Consider the following 12,334-nt stretch of genomic DNA (forward strand, 5'->3'; position numbering starts at 1 on the left):
ATAACCACTTCAAAATTATTGGCAATATTGATCCAATCATGGTCAAATTATTTTGAAACTCTATTTAACCAAGAGAAAAAAAATGGATAGAAGAAAAAAAATGAAAATAAGACTAAAAAGGGGAAAAACGAGAAAAAAAGAGAAAAAAAACAAGACATGGACATAGTAAGAGGCTACAATAAGGGTTTGAGGGGAGGGGGGGCGGGAGCTGGTGGCGGGAGGGAGAGGGGGAGGGGAGGGCAGGACAGGTAATACAGGTAGATTGGGAAGAGAAAGGTATGGTGGGGGAGGAGGGAGAAGTGAGGCAAAGAGATGGGGCAGAGGAGTGGAGGGAGGGGAGGAGTAAGGCTGGGGGGGGGGGGGGGGCGGGGGAGGAAGAGAGATGAAGCATGGGGATTGGATAGGAAAGAAAAGTGATTTATGGGCGGAGTCAGACAAGGCATAGAAAAATAACAACAACAACAACAAAAGTCTGGAAATTATTTGCACCATCGGAAGCATTTGCATCTTGAAAACATTCAAAACACATACATCCTATATTTAAACCCCATTGATGATTGACGTGAGGTGTGAGAGACGGAGGGGAGGTAGAATGATGGGGGCGGAGGGGTAGGGTTTGGGATGAAGGCGGGACATGAGTGGGGTAAAGGGATCGGGGTTGAAGATGGGAGGGTGCTGCATCAAGAAGTATACCTCCCATATGAGTACATGAGATGGGGTGGATGGGGGGTGTGGGGCGGGGGAGGAAGGTGGGGTGGAGGTGGATGGATGATGATGAGATGATGATGAGATGATGACGAGTGTTACGGGGCCCTCACCGATCTCCTGGTCTCGGTAAACCTCCGAACCCCGAGAGGAACCGGGGCAGAAAAATATGTTACCCTGTGTTGAAAATCAAAAGTGAAACCCCACCAATGATTAGAAAGGAAAAGAATATATTCAAAATCACACAGGAATAATGATACAACCAGGATTGCCAGCCACCATATAATCAATATTTTAGGATGGTACCATCTGTTAAAGTAATCAAACTCACTGTTCCCAGTACATGGAAAGAACCTCCTCAATGTCTCTGTAACCTTCTCCAAGGCGAAGTTGATTAGCTCCAGCGATCGTTAGAACGAGGTCCAAACGACCAGGACCCCATAACAGAAATTGGGGGCTCGTCCAATTGACTCCAATTGACAATTGGGTCTTCGTCCGGGATCTAAAATTCCCAAAATTTCGTGCGGGATAGTATTCCCTAGCATTCCCAAATTTTCCAATTTTGGAAATTTTTCAACATTCCCAAATTTTTCAAAAAACAAACAATTTTTTTTTAATTTCTTGTGTGAAGGTTAACAGGTGTTAACAGTAGTCACTATGGAGTTTGACGCAGAGAAGTTTACATTAAAGTAATCGAACTCACTGTTCCCAGTACATGGAAAGAACCTCATCAATGTCTCTGTAACCTTCTCCAAGGCGAAGTTGATTCGCTCCAGCGATCGTTAGAATGAGGTCCAAACGACCAGAACCCCATGCGGATGGCCAGGGTAGTCACACAGCCGAAGCTGTACAAAGGCGCCCTCAGGGCGACTGGGAACTCCAAAGCGCCCTACAGGCGACCGAGAAATCACACCCTCGGGTATGGACGAAGTAGCCTTCAAAACTCTGCGTCACACGCACACACCAGATCGACGTCTGAATGCGGTGAGAATTGTTGAAAAGAAACGAAACCGCGAGCGAAGCACGAATCCTGCGCGAGTCAAAATGCCTGACCACCCGGTCTCGTGGCGCACGGCATGGCGATGATTCTTTCCTGAATCGATCGCAAGACCTGACATGCAGGTTGACCGGTCACAGCGACGACAACTCCGTTGTAGGAATTCCTCTCCTGGAAACCCAAAGTTCGCTAGTGACTCGGCTCGCCAACGTTCGCTTCAGAACCCGGAGCAACTCGGCTTTCTTCTCCGACTCCTTTTCGCGCCGCTTCTCTCTCTTCACCTCATTGTCTTCCTCTTTCGGTTTCCTGTTTCACTTACAGTTATCCTTTTTAACTTTTGATAACCGTTTGTGAATAGTACACCTTTTGAACATAATAATAGTACATAGAATCAGAGACATGTCCAGTGGGTGAAAACCACAATAACGGAAGTTACGAATACGTAACACGAGATGGGGGTGGATGAGGTGTGGGGGAGGTAGGAAGGCTGGGACAAGGGAAAAAGGAAAGATAGAAAGATAGGAAGAGAGTGAGGGATAGAGGAAGAGAGATGAAGTGGGACAGAGGTTACATTGAGAAAAAAAAAATTCGCTTCCGATCCCGTATGTAATATACGAACAGCGAAACGGACAATTCCCACCATTTTGGGTCTCTTCCCAAGAGTGAAACGTCTTGTCGAAGATCACTACGTTGTATCAAAGTTGTAATGTATCCCCTGTCATGTTTATCAATCGGTGATAAGATACCAAACATATATATATATATATATATTTTTTTTTTTTACAAAAAAAACCAGATCGTTCAATACCCCCATCATGGCTTGCAAACACCGTCTATATTCGTATACCGACGCCTTCACAAAAAACAACGATTTCCATCATATTTATCACTCTAGCCGAACATGGAATATGTTCATATTCCATTTTTAAAAAACTCAGCCAGAGATTTGAATAAAATAACTGCATAAAACGAATGATATGTCCAAATATAATAAAAACACGGCCGCCGGGATTCGAACCAAGGCTGCTACGGTTTCGTCCCAGCGTATTTAACCGCTCGACCATTTCCAAGTTGGGAATGAGAAAAAAAACTAACTAAATGCCACGCGTCTCATGCACGTTGGACAGGCATGTGAACGACCGTGCAAAACTTGAGTGCGCGTTGCACGCACTCGGGTGAACTATGTACGTGCAGGTGCGTGCACGAAATATCCCGTCCCGTGGTGATTACCGTGTACGTGCGAACGCACTTTGCGTTCCTGTGTGAGTGTATAGGCAGTGACGTCACGATGCGTGCCGCCACGAATATAACCCGAATATACAATAACCCGTGCAGCACGATGGCCATCGCTGTGCAAAATTGCATTTACCGTCGCAAAACGAGTCTTTCAAAATCGCGATTAATATCGTTGTTGACTCATGGGTCTGTTCTACAAAAGGAAATTTATGTTATAAAAACCAAACCAGCCATTTCAGAGATATTAATGGTTTTGTGTTCGTGCGAACGCGCATGTCAATCGTGCGAGCTTCGTGTCAGTCACGTGATTCCTCACTCAATGACCCCTACTCACAGTTCCATCTCGCACGGCTTGCAGCCGCTCGGTAAATACAAACGCGCGCGTCAAAACAGCCCACGGGTTAGACAAACCCGCGTACCTCAAAAAAGCGCTTGTCTGTCGCATGTAATCAATTTAAACAGCGCATAAGAGCATATATTTACAGAAAAATCGCAAAAACTCGAATATAATCGCTAAAAAAATCGCAAAAAATCGCTAGTTATCGCAAAAATCGCATTAAATCGCGATGGATGTACCATCCTTCCCTGTTCGTTCCTTCCGCTTCTACCGGTGCCAGACAAAAGATTTCTACCATTATTTATTATGGGAACCTCGATTTTATCTGTTCCAGGAACGAAAAGTTGTAAACAGAACATCAGAATGCCACCTCCACCAACATACAATCGTAAAAATATATATCACATCCTCCGCCTACTTTTTCTCCTCTCTCTTCGTCGTTGTTCGGTTCCGGTTTCATTTAAAACATTAACTTTTTTACCTTTTGAAAATAGCAATATCTATTTCCCTTAAACGACAACAATAACAGTACATGGAATCAAAAATGTTTACAGTGGATGAAAACCACACCAACGAAAGTGACACTCCCCCCCCCCCCCCCCCCCCTCAAGAAAGAAAGTTTGAACATAGTGAAAACTTTCTTTGCAGGCTATTAGGGATATTTTCCTACAGTAGTATGTAATATATGAACCAAGAAATTCAATGTCCATCAACTTGTCAGAAGAGAGTCACAAATTTAATTCCCGAGGAGGATAACACTTTCTGTCTTCAAAAATACACAACAAGAAAACAATGACCCTTATTAAACCAAGGAGAGCATATTACAATTCACTAATTACATTGCAAGATTCACAGAAGGTCCCAAGTGAAATCCTGGTACAGTAGAGATGCACAAAGGAAACATCATAAGGATACAGTAGCATGCACAGTTTACAGTCAACATCATAGAAGGTCCCAAGTGAAATCCTAAGTACAGCAAACCAACATCTTACAGACCCAGTGCTAATCCTGGTTATATGGTCATTCGTTCTGATTTTTAAAACATTTCAAGTGGGAGGAGCAAGAGGAGGGGGGAGGAGCGAAGAGAGGGGAGGAGAGCAATCGGATTGGTTTGGGCAAAAGTTTGGGTGGGAGGGCGCAAGGATCGGGGGATACAATGTGATTGGTCAAGTGAAATATTGGGATGAGGGTGTTCCCCGCTGGGAGCAGATCTGCATTTACAAATCCTTTAATGAGAAGAATGTGCTGCTTCAGACTCATTGGCACCAAGCAATCATATCGATGCGTAAATGTTGCAGCGACGTTTTATAATGCCATTGCAGGGACATTTATGATTTAATATTTAGAAAATATACAATAAGAAAGTCAAAAGGTCACTCAGTAGCTATGACGATCACATCCTTCTGTAAATCGTCTTTTCCCTCATAAGTCAAAAGCATATTGCAATCCCACAAAAGATTTTACTGAGAGGCAGAGAGCCAGAGAGAGAGAGAGCTAGCCTACATGGATTTTATACTTTATTATTTCTGAACCGTTGTTCAGTTTATTTTTGTTTTAAAACTCAATACTGCATGCAATTTTTTAGTTCTATACACAATTTTCCTCTAAACCCAGTTGTAACATTAAGTTGAGAATGGACTTCGGAACTACCATCCTCCAGAAGTCACGTAGGCAAAGGTGGGAGAGGACACACCCTACAAATATTTACATCTAAACCATGGTAGTTTGCCAGACCTCGAGCTGAAACGATTTGTCATAACGAGCATTTGTTTAAGCCTCGATAACCCAGCAAATCACTTCACAGAGCCTCGGTAGACATCGTGGCTCCAGTTGTATTATTTAATTATTAAAAGAAAACAATATCTTTTCTCCAACTTGCTCAAGACACTTGATCCAACATCACATTATTTTCCAAAAAACATCCCATCTGTATTACATATTCCCTTCAGTTAGAAAAATGATTTTGCCACGGCAATATGCGATCTGCCATTGCCTTATACTAAGAGTTTTACTTTTTCTCGAGCAAATGATTCTGGGCAGTGCCGGAGATAACTTGCTAACTGCAGGGAGATCGCAAAGTTTTGCATGGAAACCACAAAAGAACACCCGCAGACTAGGAATAAGGGTTGAGGCTCATAAAAGTTGCTTGCTTCATAAATTTACACTTCCACAAGGCAAAAACTCTTTTAACAAACAAAAGTAAAACTCCCACCCAAATCATCAATTCCCGTGAGCAACGATAATGAATATTTCCCAAAATAAAGCAACAAAACTTCCAAACAACCTCCAGAAATTTCCAAAGTTAGTTCACTCTGGGCAAAGCATCAGCAATGACATTGTCCCTGCCCTTTGCATGCTCAATTTCCAAGTTGAACTCCTGCAAAGCCAAACTCCATCTCATCAACCTCTGGTTTTTATTTTTTATTTTTTGAATGAAGGTCAAGGGGTTGTGATCAGTAAACCAAAGCATAGCAAATCTATAGCACTTTTTGAAGGAGGCCGAGCTGAGAGCCGGGTTCCATGGTGGTTGGGTGGTGAGGCCCGGAAGTACCCACTGCATGGACGCATTTAGGAACGTGGAGTTCACGGGTTAATCCATGCAGGAATCTTGGCTCGGCTGCTTCTGAGCACCCAGCACTTCCAAATCTTCTCTTGATCATAAAAATCATAATCACAGTTGTAGAGTCGGGTGCTGTAATCACATAAGTAGCGGTCCCCATCTCAGCTACCACCGCAATAGTCATCCCGTCGAGAGTTGCCAAAACCGCTGCTGCTGCTGGGAGCCTCCGTAGTAATCACGACTGCCGCCGCCACCAAAACTACTACTCCCACCCCGGGAGCCATAGCCACCCCTGAAACTACCTCCACGTTTTCCTCCTCTGGAGCCCCCTCGACTCCCATGACCTGCCTTCTCTACTGTTATGGTCCGACCATCCAAATCCTTGCCATTCAAACCCTTTTCTGGATCTTTGGCATCCTTTGTGTTTTCAAACGTGACAAAGCCAAACCCTCTCGACTTTTGCGTCTCCCTGTCTTTTATCAGCCGCACTTCCAAGAGTGGTCCATATTTGCCAAAGATAGAGTCCAGAACATCTTCACTTGTGTCAAAGTTCAGTCCACCTACAAAGAGCTTGCCAACATTGCCTCCATCCATGACTTGTGTGTGCTGACACTTAGTTTCAGGGTACTCGACAAGAAGTGACTGTGCAAAGTCTGACGTCAGTTCCTTCTCCTTCTCTTCAGAGCGCTTCCTACCCATAGCACGAGTCACGGCACAAGTAGGAAAGATACCCGGAATCTGCCGCTCCAACCGTACAGTGTTATTTTCCATACGAGGCTTTTCAACAAACATCGGATTACCAGAAACTCGACCACCGGCCAAATCATTCCCGATAACAAAAGAGATTCCCTCTACAGGAAGAGTGGCTTGTAAACCTACAGTGACCGGTCCTGACACCAAATCAGACTTTAAATGGATGACATGAAGTGGAGCTTTAACAGAGGCACCAACCCCCTGTAAAAGAACACATACACCAGTTGCCGTCTTCTCTGACAATGGCAAAATGCCCTCAAGCGTCAAAGATTGATGTGCTCCTGTGTCCCTCAATACCATAACAGGTCTCTGGTTCATTAAGTCTCCATCCAGTGACACAAACCCCTCTGCAATAAAAGGTTTGTAACCCTCTTGAACAAGGTCGTTCTGTGATGCCATAACTTTGGCCTTCACAAGGCACTGTCCTCCAAGGACGATTTCTCGCATTGGCCAATGCATTCGGAGTTGTACTAGTCTGTCTCCGCTTCTGATTTTTCCTTTTCAGGGCATAACATTGGGACATCAAATGCCCAAGTTTCTTGCAAAAAGCGCAAGTAGGCCCGGAGGAAAAACTCGTGGTCTGCCTCGGGCCCCCCGTAAGATAAATCTGTTTTGGAACTGTAGTCTTCTAATCCCTAAAAGTCACGGTATCAGATTTGTCCCCATAGTCATCTCTAGGCCACCTCCACGAATATTAATTTTGTTCTCCTCCCCTGATTTACCATAACTCCCCTGGCTAACTCTAGGTGGGAAGTTAGGTTTGTGGAACCCCATCCTGTGTGTCAAGGCATAGTCATCTGCCACGGTTACTGCCTCATACAACTCTGGTACTTTCTTTTCATCCAGATGTATTTTAATGTCCGCGTGGACACACTGTTTGAATTCCTCCACCAAGATCCATTGTCGCAACAGTTTGAAGTCTTTCCCAATCCCCTTTTAGTCACACCACCGATCAAACATGGTTTCCTTCATTCTGGCAAACTCCACATGGGTCTCACTCTCCCTCTTCCTGGCATTCCTTAATTTTTGCCGGTAAGCTTCAGGGACCAATTCATAGGCTTTGAGAATGGTTTTCTTCACAATCTCATAATCTGCACATTGGTCAATCGGTAAAGCCGAATAGATATCTTGAGCTTTACCCACAAAAACACTTTGCACTAACATAGTCCAGGACCCCATTGGCCATTTTAGCATTTGATCCACTTTTTCAAAGTGTAAAAAAAACTTGGCTACCTCCTTTTCATTGAAGGGTGGAACCAGCCTCACATGCCTACCAACATCCCAAGTGTTCTGACTAGTTGTCGAACTAGCCAGCATGGATACTACTTCTCTCCGTTCTCCCATTAATTCCAGCTCCTTGAGTTTAGGTTCCTTCTGATACTCCATTTCTCTCACCAACGAGAGAGACGAGACTCTTGCTCGCCAACGTTCGCTCCAGACCGCAAAGCAACTATGTTTCTTCTCCGACTCACTCGCTCCGCCTACTTTTTCTCCTCTCTTTTCGTCGTCGTTCGGTTCCGGTTTCATTTAAAACATTAACTTTTTTACCTTTTGAAAATAGCAATATCTATTTCCCTTAAACGACAACAATAATAGTACATGGAATTAAAAATGTTTGCAGTGGATGAAAACCACAACAACGGAAGTGACGAATCTGTAACACCACGATGAAGCTGTCTCCGAGGGCCTTTCACTTACTCACCGCAGGCAGGTTGGTGGTCTTTCCGTCTTCTACCGACTTCTCTCCAGCCTTGCTCCCCCAGCTCTCTCTGGGCTCTGTCCCCCAAATATTCCTACAGGTCGCACAAGATCTGCCTGCAACCCTCTTTTGGTTAAACTGCAAAAATCAAGACTCTCTGCTCACCTTCACTCGTTCATTCCTCTTTTCTCCTGCCTCTGGAATAAACTCCCTCACTCTCTTCAATCCCACTCCTCCCTCCAGGTCTTTAAAACAGCTGTTCACCACCATCTCTTATCTTCCCCCATCCAAAACCTTGATCTTTTCTACCCCCGCTAATTTCACCCCAAATCCACTTTTTTGAAATACCAACTTCTTTCCTGGAAGTCCTTGGTGTCTTTGTGTTTTATACTTCTCCCACTCCCCTCCCCCCTTCCCACGCCTCCTCCCCCCAAGCCCTCCCACAGATCTCCCGATGTCGCTGCCTTCAAATGTTGTGTTTATGTGTTTCCCCTTCTCTCCCCATCTTGTCTACCGCTCCCCTTTTTATATACTTTGTTTGTCTGTTTGATTTGCTTGTGTGATAAATGTTAGCTCTTTCACGAGCCTCGATTCTGTATACCCAAAAAAAAAAAAAATGAGGATTTTAGAAATTCAAAAAAGGTGGTTGACCTTTTGACCTTTTGACCTCAAATATATATAGGATTCTGTCGGACCACGAACTCTACCTTTTGATGAAGTTTCGTGAAGATCGTTTAAAAACTGTGACCTGTGACTGTGAAAAATGAGGGATATTGTGGGAGTGAGTTTTTATTTTTTTATAGAGGTTAGGGTTAGGGTATTGAAATCAAGAATGCAGTGTTTTTTCACTCATTAATAACCATAGAATTAGGACCAACAACTTTTTTCAACATAATTAATACACAAAATTAACCACACCGAAGAACCTGCCAATATCCCTAACTTATTGTGAGTAGTGTGAGCAGACAAACAAACACACAAACAAACACACACACAAACCGGAGTGATCAACATAATTTTTTGTTTTTTTTGCCAAGTAACAAGCAAACGGACAGACAGGGGTGGAAACATACCCTCCATCCACCTTTGGTGGTGGGGGTAATGAAAAAAACGAGTAATTATGAAATGTCACTTACAACTTTTAGGAAACTGCACCAAACTTCCTAAAAACGCTTCTGGCGAGACACGATAACACTACATTCTCTTATATGGAGAGAGTGCTCAAAATATGTATTGACCCAAACTTGTTGGAAGTGCAGACAGTTGGTCAATGGATAGAATGTGAGTTTGGTACTTGGATCTATGGCCATCTTTATCCTTAACGTTTAAACTCCATCTCCCTGGAGTCCATCGGCATAATTATACAGGGAAACAGTCTTTCATTTACTGTCTTCAATCTCATGTTCTCATACCCATCATCCTTTGACATTCTTTGAAGCTCAAAGCAGAGTAATAAGCCCATTGTCCAGTAAAGTGACATAAGTACATGGACACAGACTATAATTGTATTGCAATCAAATACTCAATTATCGTTCATTTGTTTGAATATTATAATGATGCTCAATTCATTGGTAGTATTATAAATTAGACCTGCAAAATATCAATTATACATAAAGCCACAATAATAATGCAATTTTACGACAGCATGCAAGGGTAATAGAGAACTTAATAATAGAGTGTGAGTCATCATAATGCCAAAGATGGAGCAGAAGCGAAGAAGCAAGGATGAGATAGACAAACAGGTAAAGAATGGAGAGATGAATATTTTCCTGTCATCTGTCCTCTATTGAGTATGAAGTATGGACGTATGAAGTGTGGACGGTTTTGAGGGAGTTAATGGGGGTTACGGATATGGTGTGAGAAATGGAGAAGGTGAAAGGATTTTGGAGTTTGCTGATGGAGCTGATTTGTTGATTTGTAATACTCAGTTCCAGAAAGAGGATAATAAGCTTGTTACATTCACGTCAGGTGGGTCGACGACAACCGTTGACATCCCACCTGCTGGTGCATAGGCGAGATAGGGGGCACCTCCGGGACACAAAGGTGATCCCGGGGAGGAGGCTGTTTCACAGCACCACTTGGTTGTCTGCGACATAAGGGTGAAAGGTGCGAGGAGAGCTCGGCAGGTGAAGTACCAACCGAGAATGAAGGTGTGGAGGTTGAAAGAGTTGACAGTGAGGGAGGCATTAAAAGAGAGGCTGAGTATGGTCGAGGATGATGTGGTTGAGCTTGAAAGTGGTTGGATGTCAATGAAAGATAGTCTGTTGGGAGCCATTGGTGAGGTATGTGGATGCACAAAAGGACCACCGAGGCACTCGGAAACATGGTGGTGGGATGATGAAGTTGGAAAGAGGATTGACGAGAAGAGGAGGAAGTTCAAGGAGTGGCAGAAGGCGAAGGGTATGGGGGCAGAAAAGGCAGAGCATGGAAGTTATAAGGCAGCCAAGAAGGCTGCAAAGAAAGAGGTGGCAAAGGCGCAGGAGACATGTAGGAAAACGTTCGGAGAACGCTTGGATTCGGAAGAGGGTCAGAAAGCAGATTCAGGATTGCAAAGCAGATAGCGAAAGAGAGGTGTGATGTGATGGGGGTGAGTTGCTTGAAGAATGAAGTGGGACAAATCGTTGTGGACCCAGATGGAATTAAAGGAAGATGGAAAAGATATATGGAAATGCTGTTGAATGCAGAGAATGAATGGGATGGCAACATAGAGAGTAACCCAGTTTTAGGACCGGCAGAGAAGATAACCGAGAAGGAAGTTGAGGAAGCGATAAAAGCATTGAAGAGTAGAAAAGCGGGAGGGCCGACAGGAGTTGTGGGAGATATGTTGAAGGCAGCGGGAAGTTGGGGTGTGAAGAGAATGACAGAGATCTGTAATCTGGCAGTGAAAGAAGGCCGCATTCCAGTGAATTGGGAACTGAGGACCCTCGTCCCTCTATACAAGGGGAAAGGTGACCCTCTAGAGTGTGGCTCGTACCGAGCGATAAAGTTATTGGAGCATGGAATGAAGGTATTGGAAAGGGTGTTGGAGAGGAGGACAAGGAAGAAAGTGAAGATTGACGAAATGCAGTTTGGATTTATGCCAGGAAGAGGAACGACAGACGTGCTTTTTATTGCGCGGCAGTTGCAGGAGAAGTACATGGAGAAAAGGAAGAAGTTGTTTCCTGGGTCATGGAGACGGCATGAAGCTGGAAGGTGTGAAAACATTTTGTTGCCTAGGAGACATGCTGAATGGAGAAGGTGGATCAGACTCGGCAACGGATGCTAGAGTGAGATGTGCATGGAAGAAGTTTCGGGAACTGAGTGGCGTGCTGATGAGGAGGGGAGTGTCGTTCAAGCTGAAGGGAAAGGTGTATGCTGCAATGCTGCATTTGTGAGAAGTGTTGTGATTTATGGGAGCGAGACATGGGTAATGAACGTAGAGCAGCAACGAAGGCTGGAAAGGGTGGAAATGCGAATGGCTCGGTGGATGTGTGGAGTATCGTTGAGAGAGAGGAAGACAAATGATGAATTGCGAAAAATGATGGGAATAGAGCCTGTGATGGATGCTGTGAAGAGAAACAGTTTGAGATGGTTTGGTCATGTGTTGAGGAAGGATGAAAGTGACTGGTTGAGAAGAGTGATGGAAATGAATGTAGAAGGAAGTAGAGGACGGGGAAGACCGAGAAAGACTTGGCTAAAGATGGTGGAAGAAGAAATGCGGGCAAGGGGGTTAACAAGGAGAGATGCAAAAAATAGGGCAAAATGGAGAAGATGGTCATGGGGTCCACAAGGCTATCCCCCGCTCTAGCAGGGAAAATGGCCTTAAAATTCCTGTTGTTGTTGTTGTATTACAAACTATGTGGTCAAAACATCAATTTTGATTATTTATTGCAGATAAATTATTCAATGAATTTCACAATTTTCAGAGCATTGATATTTTTTATGTTATGTGGCCTAACTATTCTGTGTTCTTCTGTTGCAGAGATTTGTGAGAAATAATTAGACATATAAAAGATGAGAAACTCCTCTTTGACAATTGCAAGGTACCTATGAACACAATATTATGCG

The 12,334-nt window shown here is 43.9% G+C and overlaps 1 protein-coding gene across 1 annotated transcript in view; it reads left to right on the forward strand.

Annotated features, from left to right (window-relative positions):
* The window catches only part of LOC137424188 (coiled-coil domain-containing protein 149-like), a 163,389-nt gene that overhangs the window by 127,412 nt on the left and 23,643 nt on the right, over nt 1-12,334 (forward strand). The window contains exon 13 of the mRNA XM_078774361.1: nt 12,249-12,309. The gene's annotated coding sequence lies outside the window, so the exon portion shown is untranslated. The remainder of the gene's footprint in view (nt 1-12,248; nt 12,310-12,334) is intronic.

The sequence above is a fragment of the Myxine glutinosa genome, chromosome 3 (assembly GCF_964187855.1).
Source record: "Myxine glutinosa chromosome 3, kmMyxGlut1.1, whole genome shotgun sequence".
NCBI lineage: Eukaryota > Metazoa > Chordata > Myxini > Myxiniformes > Myxinidae > Myxine > Myxine glutinosa.